At 44.7% G+C, this 22,034-nt stretch overlaps 1 protein-coding gene across 1 annotated transcript in view; it reads left to right on the top strand.

The window, feature by feature from the left end:
• cfap92 (cilia and flagella associated protein 92 (putative)) overlaps positions 1–22,034 on the top strand; it is a 160,801-nt gene that overhangs the window by 9,607 nt on the left and 129,160 nt on the right. The window lies entirely within an intron of this gene.

Here is a 22,034-nt window from a genome sequence, read left to right as displayed (position 1 = left end):
ACCACCACCTTCTCAAGGGCAATTAGGGATGGACAATAAATGCTGGCCTAGCCAGCGATGCCCATATCCCATGAATGAATTAAAAAAAACTGAATAGTCTGCTAATACCCATTGCCTAGGCACACACATTAAGAGTTTTCACTTGGCAAGTTTAACCAATATGCATTGGATTTTTGAATCCAAGCCATTATGATAATGATAAACAATAATAGTCCCAACACTGAGTCCTAGGGCACCTCATTCAGTACTCCTTCCCCAACCCCCATACCCCAAACCTGACATTAGCACTCTGATCAATATCCATGATCTTCTATCGTTATTTTCTCCTTTCTTTCAGGTTCTTCTACATCAACCTATGTCCTATCTAATATAATTTGCTCCTAATCAGTCAATAACAAACCCCCACCCACACCCAAATCCCCATAACACGGCACGGCATCATACAGCATGGAATACACAGGCATGAAGAGTATAATATATATTTATTTAGAGATACAGCACTGAAACAGGCCCTTCAGCCCACCAAGTCTGTGCCGGCCATCAACCACCCATTTATACTAATCCTTCATTAATCCCATATTCCTAACACATCCCCATCTTCCCTCAATTCCCCTACCACCTACCTATACTAGGGGCAATTTATAATGGCCAATTTACCTATCAACCTGCAAGTCTTTGGCTGTGGGAGGAAACCGGAGCACCCGGCAGAAACCCACACAGACACAGGGAGAACTTGCAAACTCCGCACAGGCAGTACCCAGATTTGAACCCGGGTTGCTGGAGCTGTGAGGCTGCGGTGCTAATCACTGCGCCACCGTAAATTGGATGTAGCTTTCACTGGGAGAGATTGGCAGCCTCCAATCACCATCCCCATCTGCTCTGTATGGAGTCTTGTGAGCATTTGAGAGACAGCAGAAGAACCTAATATCACACACCGGAGAGAAAAAGAGTCAATCAGCAGTCTACACATTATCCAATTTTTCCTAGGATTCCAGCACTTAACAGATTTTTTTCCATTTGGCTTTGTCCCTCCCAGAGACCCCGAATCCCACTGCTCTCTGCTGTTTGAGCTGCAAATCTCTGATTTTTTTCACTTTGACCCTACAAGCCGGCACTGCAAAAGGGTAGAGTCAGGACTCATCTCTGGATTCTTGGACTAATAATCCAGAGAACAGAAGTTCAAATGCAACCCAGCAGTTTGAGAATTTGAATTCAACTTAAACATAATGAAAAGCTCTTATCAGTGAAAGTGATCATGGAATCTTTTGAATTGTCGTAAAAACCCAATTGGTTCACAAATGTCTTTTAGGGAAGGAAAACTACCATCCTTACCCAGTCTGGGCCTACATGTGACTCTAGTTCCTCACCAATGTGGTTGACTCTTAACTTCCCACTGAAATGGGCATTCAGTTGTATTAACCAGTTAAGTAGCTAAAAGAAAAGGCCCACCACTCCCTGCCCTCATTCCCCATCCCCACACTCAGTACCTCTCCACACAGAGCACCTTGGATTGTGGGACAAGTCTTAAACATATGTCCACATCATTGTTGGAACCCCAGGTATTAAAATACAGTTATATCATCAAATGTGGATCAGCCTCAAAAGTCAAAGCCTCAGGATTGCACACAACCACCTCATACCTTATAGAATCAGTAAGGCACACAGCAAAACTCCCTCTAGTGGCAACCATGGCTCAGTGGGTAACACTGTAACCTCTGAGTCAAAAGGTTGTGGGTCAAAGTGCCAATCCAGAGAACTGAGCACAAAACTAGGCTAACACTTAGGTGCTGCCTTTTGGATGTGACATTAAACTGAGGCCCAGTCTGCCCAGACAGTTGTAAAATATTCCACAGCATTATTCGAAGAAGAGCAGTGGCATTTTCTCCAGTGTCCTGGGCCAAGATTTATCCCTCAACCAACATCACTAAAAACAGAATGGGCTGAATTTTACCAGCCCCTCAATGTCAGGGGTCATGGCGGGGTGGGGGGGGGGGGCCTGTAAAATTCTGCTGGATGAGGCTCGCCTCGACCCCCAACATTGAGAAGGCCCCGCCACATTTTTCCGCTCGGCTGCAGAACCCCAATTACCATATATAAAGTGTCACTTACCTTTCCCGATACTGCATCCCGCCGCCTGCCACTCCACACTTCTGCATTTTTCACTGAACGGGCGGCTGTCACGTGTTGCCCCGTTCACAAATATGAAACCCAGACGGGACAACAGTGCAGGCAAGTCTGGGATGATCGGGGACTCATCTCTGCACTCTGAAAGGGAGGTGGGAGGGTGTCTGGGATGATCGGGGTCTCAGCTCTGCATTCTTAAAGGGAGGTGGGAGGGGATCTGGGATTACTGGAGGAAAAGCTCTGCAGGCATGAAGGGAGGTACTGTGTACCCTCCCTCCATAAACAGTGTACACTCTGCGTTTGTTTGTGTGTGTGAAGGAGAAATGGCACTCTAGTCACCCTGTGTGTGGGGAGGGTGCCAAAAGGGTAGGAGCATTAAGGATTGTAGGAGCAATCTATGCAGCTGATAGGATCTTTATGTGGTCATGCTGTGCCACTCTGAGTGTGAGCCAAGATGGGCCATGCCATGCCACATAATTGATCCATGAAAGCTGATGTACCCGTCAACACCAAACCATGCTCTGTTAGGAACCTTTGAATAAATGAAGGATACAACGTTATCACATGGAAAGGGGTATGACTCATCCTACATTGTGTGATCTGCTTCTCTTGAGGATCCGTATGCGCCGGAGGCAAAATCAATAGGCAGGTGCGATCCACTTAGAGGCCCCCGGTCGTGAGCAGCAGCCCCCAAGGACAGTTCGCCATTACAGGTTGCCGCGCATCCGCAGGCCCCACAGACATGCCATTGGATGTCAGAGCACCAGTGTCAGACGCGATTGTGCATTTAGAGAGGGTGGTAACATGTCTCACTGCCCTGCTCGACAATGACCTGCAGCCCATGGGCTGCGCTGGACATCCTATGCCTGCGGTCCTCATAGTGGCAGGGGTTCTTAAACTTGATGCCTATACAGCATTTCAGGGGCCCACCTGATCACACAGTCAGCAAAGCACCGCTGCATCAGGGAGGTCACCGATGTCTTGCACCGGAGGGCTAGTGAGTATGTCCACTTCAGGATGGACCCTCACAGCCAGGCCCAGAGGGCCATTGGTTTCGGCACCATTACCGGATAACCAAAGGTTTTAGGGTTCACATACTGCATTCATGTGTCCATCAGGCCTCCTGCCAGGCTATCACCTGCAGACATCATCATTAAAGGAATCCTCTCAATCCAGGTGCAGCTGGTATATGATCACCACAGATGCTTTCTGCTAATCTGTGCCCGCTTCTCAGTCAGCTGCCATGACACCAGGGTTCTACGCCAATGCCAGCTGTCACTGCTGTTCACTGAACTGGCTCAGATGGAGGGATGGCTTCTTGAAGACAAGGGCTATCTCTTGCAGACATGGTTCCTGACACCAGTGAGAGACTCCACCACTGCTGCAGAGGAGAGATACAATGCCAGCCACTGATCTACAAGAGCCACCATTGAGCAGGTGATCAGCATGCTGGAAACACACTTCCTATGCCTGGAGAGATAGGGTGATGCCCTGTACTACAGGCCAAAAAGGCCAGCTGTTTTCTTTTCTGCTCGCTATGCTCTGCACAACTACGCACCCAATAGGGGGCAGGCCTGGCATGATGAGGAGAGACGTCAACAGGATTCCTCCTTGATCTATGAGGATGCTGAGGACCTACAACAGGAAAGGTGCATGGGAGGGCAGATGGCACCCAGGCTCTGAATGTAGGGTGAGCAGTGAGCTAGGGATATATGGCAGTGGCTTATCAGACAAAGGCTGTCTGCTCCATAGAAACCGACATGAGCTCTGCAAGCCACATATTACCCTCGCTCACCTGCTGTGCACCAGTCCACATCTGCAGCATCCCTGTGTAAACCATTAGAGGCAGCAGCTGATTGAGCCAATGTCCATGTCACTGCATCCGTGTAGACACTCATGAGTAATGGTGGCATGGCAATGATGTTTTTGCATATGTTGGCTTTCCTGAAAGGCCAACAGTGCAAAGGGGTGTGACATTGGCGCTACATGCTGGCACACATCATTCACACAGAGAAAAGGGCACACATGTTGGTGAAGAACATTTAGTGAAAGACGTATTTACATTGCTGTGACACCCGTGTATTTCCATTGTGTCAATGTGTTCTCTTTAAACGCTTGTGAGTGCCCCTTCTTTGTGCAACCTCTGAGCTAGCAGCCTGACTGGAGGAAGGCTGCTGATCTGATTGCCCTTTGGCTGTGGATGACTTTGGGGGTCGTCCTCTGCGTGCATGAGGCCTGGAGGGCCCTGGCTGGCTGGGGGAATGATCGTTCATCCTCTTCCAACATTGGACCCTCTGACGCCAGATAGCCCCACGGCTACTCACCTCCCCTGCCGCCTCCAGCCAGGCTGCCTTGGTCAGGCGGGAGGGCCTCTTCTTACCTTCGCTGGGGAAAAGACCTCCTGATTTGCCTGCACAGCCTGGAGGAGAGTGAGCAGGGAGGCATTGCTGAACTGTGGGGCCACCCTGGACTACCCCTCTGGCATCCTCGGTTTTTGGTGTGGTCCTTCAAATGTAAAGGTGATTCCACAGTTTAACTGCTCTAATTCTGGCTGCAAGGTTTTTCTTGCACATGTTTGAAAACCAATGCAGGACTCGTGAGGAAATCTGTGCTGTTGTCATGGTTTTTCATCTATCACACATCGACACATGTTCACGTACACTTTGCTTCTGCAGCAGCTGATCATAATTATTGATGTAATATTTCTAGTTGGCAATGCAGCTAGAATATTAACATATTTTCCTGCTTCTTTACAAAGATCATTTAATTGCAGTTACTTGTCTTTTCACATAACAGTTAGCAGAGAAATGAATACAGATTCCAAATGCATATTGGTCTGTGGCTTTTCACAGTCAAGATGATTGGTATGTAGATATGCAGCAAGTAATTAGGCAGGCAAATGGAATTTTGGCCTTTATTGCTAGGGGGTTAGAGTTTAAAAATAGGGAAGTCTTGTTACAACTGTACAGGGTGTTGGTTAGGCCACACCTGGAGTACAGTTTTGGTCCCCGTATTTAAGAAAGATATACTAGCATTGGAGGTAGTTCAGAAAAGGTTCACTAGGCTGATTCCTGAGATGAAGGGGTTGTCTTATCAAGAACGGCTAAACAGGTTAGGCCTTTATTCATTGGAGTTTAGAAGAATGAGAGGTGATCTTATTGAAACATAATGTCCTAAGGGGGCTTGACAGGGTAGATGTTGAGAATATATATTTTTTTATTCATTCATGGGATGTGAGCTTCACTGCCCAGGCCAGCATTTATTGCCCATCCCTAATTGCCCTTGAGAAGGTGGTGGTGAGCTGCCTTCTTGAACTGCTGCAGTCCATTTGGGGTAGGTATACCCATAGTGCTGTTAGGAAGGGAGTTCCATGATTTTGACCCAGCGACAGTGAAGGAACGGCGATATAGTTCCAAGTCAGGATGGTGTGTGACTTGGAGGGGAACTTGCAGGTGGTGGTGTTCCCATGTATTTGCTGCCCTTGTCCTTCTAGTTGGTAGAGGTTGCGGGTTTGGAAGGTGCAGTCTAAGGAGCCTTGGTGCATGTTTCCACTGGTGGGGGAATCTCGAACTAGGGGACATAGTTACAGAATAAGGGGGCACACATTTAAAACTGAGATGCGAAGCAATTTCTTCTCTCAGAGAGTGGTGAATCTCTGGAATTCTCTACCTCAGAGAGTTGTGAAGGCTAGGTCACTGAATGTATTTAAGGAGGAGGTAGATAGATTTTTGAAATCTCGGGGCGTCAAGGGTTATGCGGAGCAGGCCTGAAAGAGAAGTTGAGGCCTGGGACAGATCAGCCACGATCTTATTGAATGGTGGGGCAGGCTTGAGGGGCTGATTGGCCTACTCCTGCTCCTATTTCTTATGTTCTTATGTTCTTCAATTATGGTTTATTTCTGTTGTGTATTTGCCTTTTATGGTACATTTAAGTCTCACGTCCTGGTATGTGCAAAATTAAGATTATTCACCCAGATGCAGCATGCCTACACTTGAGTGGAAGAAGAGGATCACAACTTCACAGGACACTAGGACACATCAGGGTAAGTATGTGGCAGCAAAGCAGAAAGTGCTGGAGTAATTCAGCAGGTCTGGCAGCATCTGTGGAGAGAGAAGCAGAGTGAACTTTCAGGTCTGTGAACTTGGTCAGGTTAACTCCGCTTCTCTCTCCACAGATGCTGCCTGACCTGCTGAGTTTCTCCAGCACTTTCTGTTTTGCTGCCAGATTGACAGCAGCCGCACTCTTCAACAGTGAGGTAAGTATTTATTTGGCGGCTGTCAGGAAGCAGGTGCTGGGGTGCTTTAAATAGGGCCTCAGCACCTGCTGTACAGCTGACAAAAGATCCCTCACTGTGCCAGATGTCCCGCCTCTCCCCATGTAATATTGTGGTGGGGGGGGGGGGGGGGGGGAGGGGCGGTGCACCGAACTGATGCTAATGAGCCCCCACGCAAGTTGTGTAATTCAGAAATTTCGCGGTGGCTCGGCAGCGGCCGCTCAGTGTGAGCAGGTCACCGACTTCAAAGCGCGCCACCGCAAAGTGTGGTGCACTAATTAAATTCAGCCCAGTATCTAGTTATTATCACCTTGCTGTTTGTGGGAGTTTGCTGTGTGCAAATTAACTGCTGCATTTCCTACATTACAATAGTGACTACGCTTCAAAAATACTTCCACATTGTTGTAAAAAACTTTGGGACATCCTGAAGTCATTAAAGGTGCTTTTTCAATGCAAGTTCTTTCTTTATATGTAATATATGCTCTGCTAATTACTGGTAGTCACCTGCTGTCAAATATTAAAGCAAAATATCCTATTACCATTCCCTTTGGCCTTGTACCACCAACTCTTTTGTCATTTAACCTCTCCTGCCTTCCACCCTACCACATACCTTGCCTTCTATTCTTTTTCCACCCTCTTCCCTCTCACTTGCTGAAAACCTATTACATTTCTAACTTTTCCCAGTTCTGATGAAGGGTCATCGACATGAAATGTTAACTCTGTTTCTCTCTTCACAGATGCTGCCTGACCTGCAGAGTATTTCTGTTTTAATGATGCAACATATATTGCAATGATTACAACAGTTGTTACTGTAGGGAAGCTATCATTATGCATCAACTATGGAGAACATCCTGTGCATTTATATGCACTCAGAATCCAAATGCTACCAAAAGTAGGACCAATAAGTAAAACTGTCTTATTAACGATAGGAGTCTACAGGATTCTTAAGGGGGAGGGGGAGCAGCCAGAGGTCGTGGTACATATCGGTACCAATGACATAGCTAGGAAAAGGGATGAGGACCTGAAAAATGAATATAGGGAGTCAGGTTGGAAGCTGAAAGGCAGGACGAGCAGAGTAGTATTCTCAGGATTGTTACCGGTGCCACGTACTAGTGAGGCTAGAAACAGGGAGCAAGTGCAGCTGAACACGTGGCTACAGAACTGGTGCAGGAGGGAGGGATTCAGATATGTAGATCATTGGGATACCTTCTGGGGAAGGTGGGACCTGTACAAGAAGGACGGGTTGCATCTGAACTGGAGGGGCACCAATATCCTGGGCGGGAGGTTTGCTAGAACTCTTTGGGAGGGTTTAAACTAGTTTGGCAGGGGGATGGGAACCGGAGCTACGGATCAGTGGATGGGGTAGCTGTTGAACAAGCAGATACCGAGTGCAGAGAGTCTGTGAGGAAGGTTAGACAGTTGACAGGGCAAAGTTGCAGTCAGTATGATGGGTTGAAGTGTGTCTATTTTAATGCAAGAAGTATCAGGAAGAAGGGTGATGAACTTAGAGCAGGAACAGTACTTGGAGCTATGATGTTGTGGCCATTATGGAGACGTGGCTATCACAGGGGCAGGACTGGATGTTGGATGTTCCAGGGGTTTAGATGTTTCAAAAGGAATAGGGAGGCAGGTAAAAGAGGTGGGGGAGTGGCATTGCTAATCAGGGATAGTATCACAGCTGCAGAAAGGGAGGTCGTCGAGGAGGGTTTGTCTACTGAGTCATTATGGGTGGAAGTCAGAAACAGGAAAGGAGCAGTCACTTTGTTGGGAGTTTTCTATAGACCCCCGCAGAAGTAACAGGGTTGTTGTCATGGGTGACAATATTGATTGGAACCTCCTTAGTGCAAATAGTTTGGATGGAGCAGCTTTTGTCAAGTGTGTCCAGGAAGGTTTCCTGACTCAATATGTAGATAGACTGACTAGAGGGGAGGCTATGTTGGACTTGGTGCTTGGCAACGAACCAGGCCAGGTGGCAGATCTCTCGGTGGGAGAGCATTTCGGTGATAGTGATCACAACTCCCTGACCTTTACTATAGTCATGGAGAGGGACAGGAGCAGATGGGATGGGAAAATATTTAATTGAGGGAGGGGGAATTACAATGCTATTAGGCAGGAACTGGGGAGCATAAATTAGGAACAGATGTTCTCAGGGAAATGCACGACAGAGATGTGGAGGTTGTTTAGGGAGCACTTGCTGCGACTGCTGGATAGGTTTGTCCCGATGAGGCAGGGAAGGGATGGTAGGGTGAAGGAACCTTGGATGACAAGAGATGCGGAACAGCTCGTCAAGAGGAAGAAGGAAGCTTACTTAAGGTTGAGGAAGCAAGGATCAGACAGGGCTCTAGAGGGTTACAAGGTAGCCAGGAAGGAACTGAAGAATGGACTTAGGAGAGCTAGACGGGGATATGAAAAAGTCTTGGCGGGTAGGATTAAGGAAAATCCCAAGGCGTTCTACACTTATGTGAGGAACAAGAGGATGGCCAGAGTGAGGGTAGGGCTGATCAGGGATAGTGGAGGGAACTTGTGCCTGGAGTCGGAGGTGGTAGGGGAGCTGATATGCTCGAACAGCTTGAGATTAAGAGGGAGGATGTGCTGGAAATTTTGAATGATATGAGGACAGATAAGTCCCCGGGGCCAGACGGGATATACCCAAGGATATTACGGGAAGCGAGGGAAGAGATTGCTGCGCCTTTGGAGATGATCTTTGCATCTTCACTGTCCACTGGAGTAGTACCGGATGATTGGAGGGTGGCAAATGTTGTTCCCTTGTTCAAGAAAGGGAATAGGATAACCCTGGGAATTATAGACCAGTCAGTCTTACGTCGGTAGTGGGCAAATTATTGGAGAGGATTCTGAGAGACAGGATTTATGATTATTTGGAAAAGCATGGTTTGATTAGAGACAGTCAGCATGGCTTTGTAAGGGGCAGGTCATGCCTCACAAGCCTTATTGAATTCTTTGAGGATGTGACAAAACACATTGATGAAGGAAGAGCAGTGGATGTGGTGTATATGGATTTTAGCAAGGCGTTTGATAAGGTTCCCCATGGTAGGCTCATTCAGAAAGTAAGGAGGCATGGGATTCAGGGAAAGTTGGCTTTCTGGATACAAAATTGGCTGGCCCATAGAGGTCAGAGGGTGGTAGTAGATGGAAAGTATTCAGCATGGAGCTCGGTGACCAGTGGTGTTCCACAAGGATCTGTTCTGGGACCTCTGCTCTTTGTGATTTTTATAAATGACTTGGATGAGGAAGTGGAAGGCTGGGTTAGCAAGTTTGCCGATGACACGAAGGTTGCTGGAGTTGTGGATAGTGTGGAAGGCTGTTGTAGGTTACAACGGGACATTGACAGGATGCAGAGCTGGGCTGAGAAGTGGCAGATGGAGTTCAACCTGGAAAAGTGTGAAGTGATTCATTTTGGAAGGTCGAATTTGAATGCGGAATACAGGCTTAAAGACAGGATTCTTGGTAGTGTGGAGGAACAGAGGGATCTTGGGGTCCATGTCCATAGATCGCTCAAAGTTGCCACCCAAGTTGATAGGGTTGTTAAGAAGGCGTATGGTGTGTTGGCTTTCATTAACAGGGGGATTGAGTTTAAGAGCCGCGAGGTTATGCTGCAGCTCTATAAGGCCCTGGTTAGACCACACTTGGAATATTGTGTTTAGTTCTGGTCGCCTCATTGTGGGAAGAATGTGGAAGCTTTAGAGAGGGTGCAAAGGAGATTTACAAGGATGCTGCCTGGACTGGAGGGCATGTCCAACGAAGAAAGATTGTGGGAGCTAGGGCTTTTCTCATTGGAGCGAAGAAGGATGAGAGGTGACTTGATCGAGGGGTACAAGATGATGAGAGGCATAGATAGAGTGAATAGCCAGAGACTTTTTCCCAGGCTGTCACCAGGGGGCATAATTTTAAGGTGATTGGAGGAAGGTTTCGGGGAGATGTCAGAGGTAGGTTCTTTACACAGAGAGTGGTGGGTGCGTGGAATGCGCTGCCAGAGGCGGTAGTAGAAGCAGATACATTAGGGGCATTTAAGTGACTTTTGGATAGGTACATGGATGATAGTAGAATGAAGGGTAGGTAGTTAGTTTGATCTTAGAGTAGGTTAAAGTTTCGGCACAACATCGTGGGCCGAAGGGCCTGTACAGTGCTGTACTGTTCTATGTTCTATGTTCTATATCTTCTGAGGGAGGGAGGATCACAGGATTCTGAGAATACTTGAGAGGTAGGTTTGAGATACACTGGGGCAGACCTTGGGATCTAGCATCACTGGAAGAGAGATTCTAACATCTGGGGATTTTGGGAAGCATGTTTTATGCTCTGAGAGTATTGGGGTCTTTCTGAGATCAGGGAGTGCTAGGATTTCAGTCCAGGGATTTATGAGCACTGACAAGGAGCCTTGATGTCCTAAGGATTGAACAGGGGAGTCGGGGGTGGACAGAACCTGGCAGTATTGGAGTTTCTGGCATTTGAAAGTATTGGGGAGAGTAGGGTTCAGCAGCTTTTCAAGGGTGGGAGGAGGGTGTTCTCTTTCAAACTATCAAGCTCCACCTCTCCCTATGTTCCTACCCACCAGATCCTTTCCTTGACCCGTCTGCAATCCCAGCTGCCACTTTTCCCATTGGCCATTAGTTCTTGTCTTGTTTCTCCCTTGAGGCATTTAGGCATAAATTTTCTGCTTCTTGAAATGAATGAATGGCTGTATAATTTCCTGACTTGCACACCTGGCAATTTAGTGCATTATTGAAGAGTTATCAACTTAAGTAATATTTAATAAACATAAATTTAAATAAATAAACAAAAATTGTGCCATATAATTGCCTCACAAAATGCTCAAATGTTTATGTAGTTTCAACGTTTTGTGTAGTATATCCCTTAAGCCTCAAAAATAGTTCAATCACAACCAGAATCACAGCTGTTTCTATTCATAGGCGTTTTATCTGAGGAGTTCATAACAGAAAAGCACAATTGTTATGCACCATTCACTTGTCTGAAGTAAAAGCTTTGAGAATCCAATTTCCCTCAAAATCTTATGGATAAAGGCAAAGAAACTCTCAAATCCTCACAGGATGGGGTGAGGGTGCATCTTATAACTCCTGTTAATGCACATCTTGCTTGCTGGGAATACTTGCAAAGGCACATCCTCGCTGTGCAGATTACACGCATACAGAAATTCTGAAAACTTCACGTGCTTAGAATGCATAGGTGTGATTGAAAGGTCTTTCCTAACTGTTGCAAGGTAAAATACCAAAATGATACTGTTCTTTCGGTATATGAAGAGATTAAACCCAAGCAAACCTGAAGGCATATGATGAAGTTAACAATGGAAGAGATAATCATAACAAATGCGGCACAGTAGCGCAGTGGCTAGCACTGCAGCCTCACAGCTCCAGTGACCTGGGTTCGATTCTGGGTACTGCCTGTGTGGAGTTTGCAAGTTCTCCCTGTGACTGTGTGCGTTTCTGCCAGGTGCTCCAGTTTCCTCCCACAGCCAAAGACTTGCAGGTTGATCGGTAAATTGGCCTTTGTAAATTGCCCCTACTGTAGGTAAGTGGTAGGAGAATTGTGGGAATATGGGATTAATGTAGGATTAGTATAAAATGGGTGGTTGATGGTCAGCACAGATTCAGTGGGCCAAAGGGCCTGTTTCAGTGCTGTATCTCTAAATAAATAGAGAAAGTGTAGTGGGCAGGTGAAAAGGAAGATTAGAAGAGCTAAAAATATAAGAAATGGCTAGGAGATAATGTAATAAAACTGCCAGCATTTTTAAAATCAGACAAAAAAGTAAATGAATAGTTAAAGACCCCTCATGGATGAAAAAGGAAGCATAATTTTGGAGAATGAGGGTGTGGTGGAGATATATTTTGCTATTTTTAACAAATGATAGTGCATGTGAAAACATAGGTGTCCAAGGAAAAAAGGAACATGAATGGTCTATTTAGCCCCTCAAGCCTGTTCCACCATTCAATGAGATCATGGCTGATCTGTGACCTAATTCTACATACCTGACTTTGCCCCATAACCTTTAATACCTTTGGTTAACAGAAATCTATCATTTTCAGATCTAAAATTAACAATTGACCTAGCATCAATGACCATTTGTGGAAGCGAGTGCCAAAGATTTATCATCATTGCATGTAAAAGTGTTTCATAACTTCATTCCTGAAAGATCTGGCTCTAATTTTCAGGCTATATTTTCTGGTCCTATACTCCCCAACCAGCAAAAATAATTTCTACCTACCCTATCAGTTCCCCTTAGTATCTTGAAAACTTAGATCAAATCACCTCTTAGCTTTCTAAATTTCTGAGAATACAACCCTAGTTTGTGTAATCTTTCCTCGTAATTTAACCCTTAGAGTGCAAATATCATTCTGGTAAATCTACGCTGCACTCCCTCCAAGGCCGAATATAACCTTCCGAAGGTGTGGTGCCCAGAACTGAACACAGTATGCCGGTGTGATCTAACCTGAACTTTGTACAGCTGTAGCATAACATCTACCCCCTTGTATTCTAGTCATCTAGATAGAAAGGCCAGCATTCCATTAGTCTTTTTAATTGTTTTCTGTTCCTGTCAATGACATTTTAATGATCTGTGTGTTAATTTGTTAATTGTGTATCAATTGTTTGATTATATGCAGGTGAAAGGTGTTAATTAGGGTCTTACTTGAGCAATTCTAAGCAGACACTTACTGAGATTGGTGGAAGGTTTGAGTGAGGAGGTACATGTCTGTAATCCTTTTACTTTGCACAATAAATGTGAAACTGAGTAAAGATAGGCTCCAGCATTATCCTTCCATAACAAGCTTTCTGGACTTTAAAACCATGTACATGGACTCCAAAGTCTCTTTGGTCTTCCACTGTTCCTAGATTTTCACCATTTAGAAAGTACTCTGTTCTAACCTTTATGGTCCAAAGTGAACAACCTCACACCTGCCTACATGGAAATCTATTTGCCACAATTTTGCCCAGTCACTTAATCTATTAATATCTCTTTTTAATTTTATGCTTCCATCTACACAGCTTAGAATGCCACCTATCTTTGTGCCATTTGAAAACTTGGATATGTGGCACTATATCCCCATCATCTAAGACAGTAATAAGTACAGTGAATAGTTGAGGCCAAAACACAGATCCCCATGACACCACTAGTCACATCCTGCCAACTAGTGTACCCAACCATTATCTCTACTCTCCTTCCGCTCAACCAATTTCCTAACTTGGTCAATGATTTGCTTTCAATTCTATGAGCTTCAACTTTAGTTAAAAGTCTCTTACAAAGGACTTTAAGGAATACCTCTGGAAGTCCATATAAATCACATACATAGACATTTCCCTGTCCATTACTTTAGTCACCTCTTCAAAAAACTCAATCAGGTTCATCAGGCATGACCTATGCTTTACATATCCATGCTGGCTTTCTCTGATCAGCTGACAATTTTCAATGTTCAGTCACTCTATTCTTAATTGTAGATGCTGGTATTTTCTCAACAATAAATGTTAGGCTAACTCGTCTATGATTTCCTGGTTTATATCTCTCACCTTTCTTAAATAGTGGTGTGATGTGCAGTTTTCCAATCAAAGGAACAGTTCCTGAATCAAGAGAAGTTTGGAAGAATATAGTTAGGGTATCTGCAATGTTCTCAACTTCCTTTAAAATCCTGGGATGGAAACCATCTGGTCCTGGTGACTTGTCACTCTTTAGTTCCCATTATTTTCTTCATAACTGTTACTTTGCTTACATTAATTTTGATGAGTCCCCATTTCTGATTCAATATTCATTCCCTTAAGATTCCAGCATTCTTCCCCTACAGTAAATACTGACACAAAATAATCATTCAAGATGCTCGCCATATTCTTGTTTTCATTTACAATGTTACCATTATCAGTTTTCAATATTACTGCTAATCACTCTTTTTTCCCTAATAAAAAAAAGTGTTGATTTTGATGTTGCAAGTTTCCTTTCATACTCCCTTTTATCATATAAGCTAATTTTGTATCAAGTTAAATTATTTTTTGAACACTTCCCACTGATCGTTTTTTTTTTACCCATTACATTTACCCATTGAATTGTCTTTTGTATGTTTTAACACCTTAATTAAAGTTTTTCCTTCAAGGTCTCAGGCTGTTTTAAAAGAAGCTAGGCTTGCCACATAATAGGCTTGTCATCAAAGTTGAGGCCCATAGAATATGGGCATTGATACACAGTTAGCTGAGTGACAGGAAACAGTGAGTAATGGTAAACAGTTGCTTTTTGAACTGAAGGAAGGTATACATTATGATTCCCCAGGGGTCACTACTAGGACCACTGCTTTTCTTGAAGAATATTAATGATAGACTTGGGTATATAAGGTATAATTTCAAAATTTGCAGATGGCACAAAACTTGGAAGTATTGTGAACTGTGAGGAGGATAGTGATAGAGTTCATGAGGACCTCGACAGGCTGGTGGAATGGGTGGACATGTGGTTGATGAAATTTACTGCAGAGAAATGTGGAGTGATACATTCTGGGAGAAAGAACGAAGAGAGTTAGTATAAACTAAAGGGTGAAATTCTAAAGGGGGTGCAGAAACAGTGGAATGTAACGGGAATATGTGCACAAATCGTTGAAGGTGGCAGGGCAGGTAGAGAAAGTGGTTAAAAAGGCACTTGGGATCCTGGGCTTTATAAATCAAGGCGTAGAGTACAAAAGCAAGGAAGGTATGATGAACCTTTATAAAATACTGGTTCACCCTCAACCGGAGTACTGTGTCCAGTTCTGGCACTGCACTTTAGGAAGCATGTGAAAGATTTAGAGAGGACACAGAAAAGATTTACGAGAATGGTTCCAGGGATGAGTGACTTCAGTTACGAGGAAGGATTGGAGAGGCTGGGATTGTTCCCCTTAGAGAAGAGAAGGTTGAGAGGAGATTTGATAGAGGTGTTCAAGATTATGACGGGTCTGGACAGAGTAGATAGAAAGAAACTGTTCCCTTTGGCAGAGGGATTGAAAAGCAGAGGAGGCAAATTTAAGGTGATTGGCAAAAGAACCAAAGCTGACTTGAGAAAACATTTTTTTCTGCGGCGAGTAGTTCGGATTTGGAATGCACTGCCTGGGTGTGTGGTGGAGGCAGATTCAATTGTGGCTTTCAAAAGGGCATTGGATAAAAAATGTGTGGGGCAATGGCGAAAGGGTGGGGTAGTGGAACCAGTGGAATTGCTCTTCCAGAGAGCCGGCATAGACCTGATGGACTGAATGGCCTCTTTTTGTACTGCAGCCATTCTATTATTCAGCTCCATACAGCCATAAAAACTTACAGCCCGGGTGTCATTTGGTCCATCGTATGTCAGTCCGAGCTCTCTGCTAGAACAATTTAAAATCTATCCTATAACCTAGATTTTAGATGCCAGCTCTCTGGAAGAGCAATTCAGCTGGTTCCACTAGCCCACCCTTTTGTCATAGGCCTGCACATTTTTTATCCAATGCCTTTTTTTAGATGTAATGTATATGGGTTTTCATAAAGTGTATCACAAGGGTCTTGTTAGAAAATTCAAGTGTATGATATAAGAGGAAATGCAACAGTATGGAGAGAAAGCTGGTTGATGGAAAGGAAATAAAGAGTTCGGGTAAATGTGTGTTTCTCTGATTGGAGAGGAGTTGGAAGTTCTAGGGATCAGAGCTGGTTCTCCTTTGTTTTCAGTCTTTAGAAAGATGATTTGCATTTGGGTGTTGGAAACCCAATTTTGAACGTTGTTGATGACAATATTAGGGGTGTGCAAACAGCAAGGAAGATCACCCACCATCAACATCCTGGGGGTTATGATTGACCAGAGGCTTACCTAAACCAGCCACGTAAAGGGCTGGATTTAGTGGAGCTGGCAGGGATCCTGGCACTGCGCCGAAAAGGCAATGGGAAACCTGCCTCGGGCATTCGGACAACCCCCCGCCCCCACCATGGCACTATTTAACGACTCTCGGGCACTAGCATCCCCATCCCTTTAAAGACAGGAATCCCAGCTCCAAGAGCTGCCAGCCAATCAGGGAGCGGTGGATACTGCTGGTACTGCAGGAGGCCTTGGAACCAGGCCCAGTGAGGCTAAGCAGCCCAATTCTTCCATCCGAAAGTGTGTTCGAGTCCAGCTCATGAAGAATGGCAAGAAAATCACAGCTTTTGTTCCAAATGATGGTTGTTTGAATTTCATTGAGGAAAATGATGAAGTTCTGGTCGCTGGTTTTGGTCGTAAGGGCCATGCTGTTGGTGATATTCCTGGTGTTCGTTTCAAGGTGGTGAAAGTTGCCAATGTATCTCTGTTGGCCCTGTACAAAGGCAAGAAGGAGAGACCAAGATCTTAAACTTTTCAGTATATTAACGAAGATTGAAAATAAAACATTTTAAAATAAAAAAAAACAGGTAAGTGAGGCGGAGTCATTGCGGCCAGTCCGACAGGCCCCGGCGATGTGGGGAGGGGGTTCAGGTTTTCTGCTGGGGCTCCTCTGTGGGTCACAGAATGTCCAGGGAGGAAGCCCCACCCAAACCCGCAGGGAGTTTGCCTCATTTTATTGGGCGACCTCCCTGCGTGGCAGAGGCACCCCCCCCCCCCACCCCACTCCCTGGCGCTGGCTTAATTTCAGCGGCAGTGGGAAGGGGCCCATAAGTGGCTGATAATATGCTTCTTAAGGGCCTCAATTGGCCTCTGGGCGGGAAGGCCATCGTCGGGGGATGGGAGAGCTCTGCCAAGTGGGGTGGTCGCCAGTAAAACAAGGAGACCTCCCTGTGGGCTTGAGGGGGGTTCCCTGCCCCATGGGTATTTGTGGCCCACAGAGAGCCCCTGCCGGGAAACACTGCACCTATATGAACACCCCTCCCCCTGCACTAAACACTGGTCTGGGCCTGGCGATTCTGCCTCATGTACCTGGGTCTGGGCTACAGCGCTGGGCCTGGGTCCAAGGCCTCTTGTTGTACTGACAGTGGCCACTGCTCCCGGTGGCACTGCTGAAACTACTGAACTGCCAGCCTTCTGACTGGCTGGCAGCTCTTGGAGGCAGGATCCCTGTCTTTAAAGGGACAGGGATCCCAGCACCTGGCACATAAGTGCCAGAGCGTCATTAAATCACATTGGGGGGTGGGCTCTGAAAAGCTGAGGCAGAGTTTTTTTTTAGAGATACAGCACTGAAACAGGCCCTTCGGCCCACCGAGTCTGTGCCAACCAACAACCACCCATTTACACTAACCCTGCAGTAATCCCATATTCCCTACCACCTACCTACACTAGGGGCAATTTACAATGGCCAATTTACCTATCACCTGCAAGTCTTTGGCTGTGGGAGGAAACCGGAGCACCCGGTGAAAACCCACGCGGTCACAGGGAGAACTTGCAAACTCCGCACAGGCAGTACCCAGAATCGAACCCGAGTCCCTGGAGCTGTGAGGCTGCGGTGCTAACCGCCTTTTCAGTCTGGTGTCGGGAGCCATGCCACCATGACAAAATCCAGCCCAGTTTGTGTGTAATTTTGGGCATCATACTAATGAAAGAACATTAAGGCCAAAATGATTGTATAGGGCTGAATTTGATAAGTCGGCTGTGGTCGAAGAAATGGCAGCCTTCCCGTGCAGGCCACAATCTAAAGAGTCGCCACGATTCCAAGGGCAGTGGCTCATTTAAATAGCCGGTGCGGGCCACTACGCCCCCCCCCCCACCCCCCACCTCGATCATGGAGCTGGAAAGATAGGAGGGTGAATGATGAGAAGAGATTCAGTTTCAGTGAGAGAAAGGTTACAGGCAACCCTCAGAGTGGTAAAAAAGATAGGAGACTAAGGTTGAGTCAAAAGGACCAACATGTTATTTTTGTAATAAAAGAGGGCATAGAAAATCAGAATGCTGGAAGTTAAAGGGCAAGCCAGTAGTCCTAGTAGGTTTACCGAAAGCTTGTCCTGAAAAGGATGTCCCAACAGCTGGTGCTGATGACAAGCCAGTGGCTTTGATGATGTTGGACAGTGAGCAGAGGTATTCTCCTTTGTGTGCTAATGAATTAAATCAGGTCCCTGAAGGGTATAGAAGTTTTGTGCTCAGGGGTACGGTGCCCCCATATTTGCAAGATGAGGCATGCAAGCTGATTGTGTTGCTTAGAGATATAGGGGCAGCTCAGCCATTGATGGTAGCAAAGGATGTAGATCTTCTCCTAAATAGTGCTAGGAATGTGAAAGTGATTGTGCGGGGCATCGATGGGGGGCGTTATTTATACGTTCCATTGCATAAGGTTAATTTGCAATGTGATTTAGTCATTGGCCTGGTAACGGTCAGAATCACAGCAAATGTTGTGATTGAGGGGTTAATTCAGTTTTTCACTAGATATGGATTGCTAAAAGAAATTCAGTCAGGAGTCAAATTTCACATCAGGAGTATTTCAAGAGGTCGTGAGTAATTTGGGAGTGAAACAGCTCAAATCATCCACTTATCACCCACAGTCACAAGGTGCTTTGGAAAGGTATCACCAAACCTTAAAAAGTATGATAAAGGTTTATTGTTTTGAGTATCCTTATGATTGGGGATATTGTTTTTATTATTTGCTACCAGGGCACACTAAATCAGTCCATTGGTCTATGGGCATGAGGTTAGGGATCCCCTTAAACTCATTAAGGAGAGATCTTTAGCACAGGAAGAGGAAACTACCCTCTTAGATTATGTGTCAGAATTTCAAGAGAGACTCACAAAATCTTGTGAGGTGGCCACAGAACATCTCAATGTTTATCATTAAGTGATGAAAACCCAAGCGATAGAACAGCAGCCTGGAGACAAGGTGTTAGTTTTGTTACCTTTGTGTAGGGAACCATTAAAAGCTAGGTTCAGCTGACCTTACTTCTTGAGAGGAAACGTAACAAGATAAACTATCTGGTTAGTACCCCATCAGATGGGAAAGTCAAAGGTTGTGTTACGTGAATATGTTGAAAAGATACAATGACTCAAACCTTGTCAGCCACTAAATGTATGTCAAATGACAGAAGAGGAGGTTAAGGATACTGTTACTTTTGATGAACTGGATGAAGGGGCAGAGACTGAGAACTCTCAGATTGAACCCCTGTGGTGAAACTGGCAAACAGATATGTTAGAAAATCTAGATACAGTTCTACACTATCTTTCTGAATGGCATAAAAGGGAAATAGCTGAGCTGCTAAAAGAATTTAAAGCCATATGTTCAGATAAGCCAGGTCGAACTCTTTTGGCTATTCATGGGGTTGATGTAGGGTCGACTACACCCATTAAACAGAACCCTTATCGACTCAATCCTGATAAATTGGCTCAGGTCAGCAAAGAGATTCAAGAGATGCTGAAGAACAATATAATTGAACCTAGTCAAAGTAGCTGGAGTTCACCAGTGGTGCAAGAGTCAAAACCAGATGGTCCCAAAAGATTTTGTATTGATTATTGGAAAGTCAATGCAGTAACCAAAACAGACTCTTATCCAATTCCACCTCTTGAGGATTGTATTGACAAAGTGGGGAATTCAGTCTTTATTAGCAAGATTGACTTGCTGAAAGGTTATTGGCAAGTCCGCTTGACTGACCAAGCTAACGAAATTTATGCCTTCATGACCCCTGGTAGCCTATTTCAGTGTAAGGTCATGCCGTTTGGTGTGAAAAAGGCTCTGGCCACATTTCAAAGGTTGACTAACCAGGCGATTGCTGGACTAAGCAATTGCATTTGTATCTTGATGATCTGTTGGTATACAGTGACACCTGGAAAGACCATGTTGAACACTTAAAGGCTCTGTTCGACAAGTTAGAGAGCCAAATTGGTAGTAAACTTAGCCAAAAGCGAGTTTACTAAGGCTGAGGTCACCTATTTAGGGCATGTAGTGAGTCAAGGTCAAGAGTTGCCTAGAGAAGCTAAGGTTCAGGCGATAATAGGCTTTCCAGTCCCCAAGTCAGAAAAAGGAGATACTAGGATTCCTCGGGACATGTGAGTTCTGCAGATGTTCGTTCCTAACTTCAGTACAGTAGTAACTCCACTGATGAATTTATTAATAAAGGCGTGAAGATCGAGTGGACAGAATCCTGTCAAATGGCATTTGAAAAGTTAAAGGTCATTTTAATAAATGAACCCATTCTAGGAGCACCAAATTTTGGCAAGCCCTTTAAAGTATCTATTGATGTCAGTGATGTAGGAGTAGGAGCAGTGTTACTCCTGGATGGTGATATTGGAATCAAACAACCAGTCAGTTATTTTTCTAGCAAACTCAGTAAGTACCAGAAGAAGTACTCCACTATTGAGAAGGAGGCTTTAGGGCTCGCATTGGCCCTTCAGCATTTTGAAGTATATGTCAATACTGGCCAAGGGGAAATAACAGTTTACACTGATCAATTCAAAAACAAAAACACTAGATTATTTTGGTGGAGTTTAATGTTACAACCATTTACCCTAAAGATTATACACGTTGCAGGAAAGAACAGTGCAATTGTTGATGCTCTATCCAGAATTTAAAGAAAGGGTATAATGGAGGCAAACAGCTCAGAAATATAAAATATTGTTGTTACCTGTGTAAAGTATAAAATGTTAATTAAAATGTTTACAATGTGATTATGTTGTAAGAAAAAATCATTACCACAGTAATTAATTTTCTATTTTTATTTGGGAAGTATTATGATCACTGGTCTTTGTAACTTGATTATGTTTTTTAAAAATTGTGATTTTTAAAAAGTTTGAGATGGTGTCCAGAAGGTCAGGTGACCTCACATCCACTCTGCTAAAGGACAAGACAGAAATCTTGGTTACCAGGACAACAGAGAACACAGATCAAATACTTTTTTTGGGAAGAAACAGAAACTGCAGGGATAACACTTAAAGAACAATGGGTTTCACCCTCCTAGACTTTTGGGTTGTAAACAAGGAGTCAGTGATTCTGAAGATGCAAATGTACCAAGTAGCTGTAAACACCTGGGATCAATGGAAGGCCCAGGTGAATCTGGAAAACCAGACCTTTGGACTTTGCATATTGGAACAGGACAATAAGCTATTGACTTTTGAATCCAGATAAATTTAACAGATTTTCTGAAGGCAGACAGACTGTAAGAAGGGATCCCAGCGGTTGATGCCTCAAAGAAGGAAGTAAGGAACACAGTCAGTGGTGGCAACCTTGAGAAGGAGAGAGGAAACACCTGCTCTTGGAAGCCTGAGATAGCGACAGGCTGCGAAGGCTGGAACCTGTTTTGGAAGTTGAAGTGCACGGAGAAGTAAAAGGCCAACAGAATCACCAGGAATTGCCTTATTCAGGGACGTCCAGGTCGAAAGTGCTTGGGGAAGTGAACAAAGAGGACATTCATTTTGAAAAGGCCTGGGAGATTCAACCCATTGCAACTGGGAGGAGTTTGGGACTTTTAACTGCAAAGATTTCACCATCGAAGAGGATTATGTTACGTATAAGTGTGGTGTGAGGTTCCCAAGTATTTTAATAAGTAAAGAAAATATATTTTCTTTGTAACTTGGGTTATCAGCTACTTACAAAACATTACTTAGTTGACAGTGACTTCTTTTAGTTTAGTTGTTATAATAAATGTCTTAAAATGTGAAATCTTGTGCAACTCTTTAAATTGATCTCAGGGCTGATATCTCGTATTTTAACATTAACTGTTTCATTGAGGTCGTACAAGAATAAGATGGCAGACAATT

Source organism: Heterodontus francisci, chromosome 19, assembly GCF_036365525.1.
Source record: "Heterodontus francisci isolate sHetFra1 chromosome 19, sHetFra1.hap1, whole genome shotgun sequence".
NCBI classification, from domain to species: domain Eukaryota; kingdom Metazoa; phylum Chordata; class Chondrichthyes; order Heterodontiformes; family Heterodontidae; genus Heterodontus; species Heterodontus francisci.
This window is presented reverse-complemented; position numbering and strand designations above follow the sequence as displayed.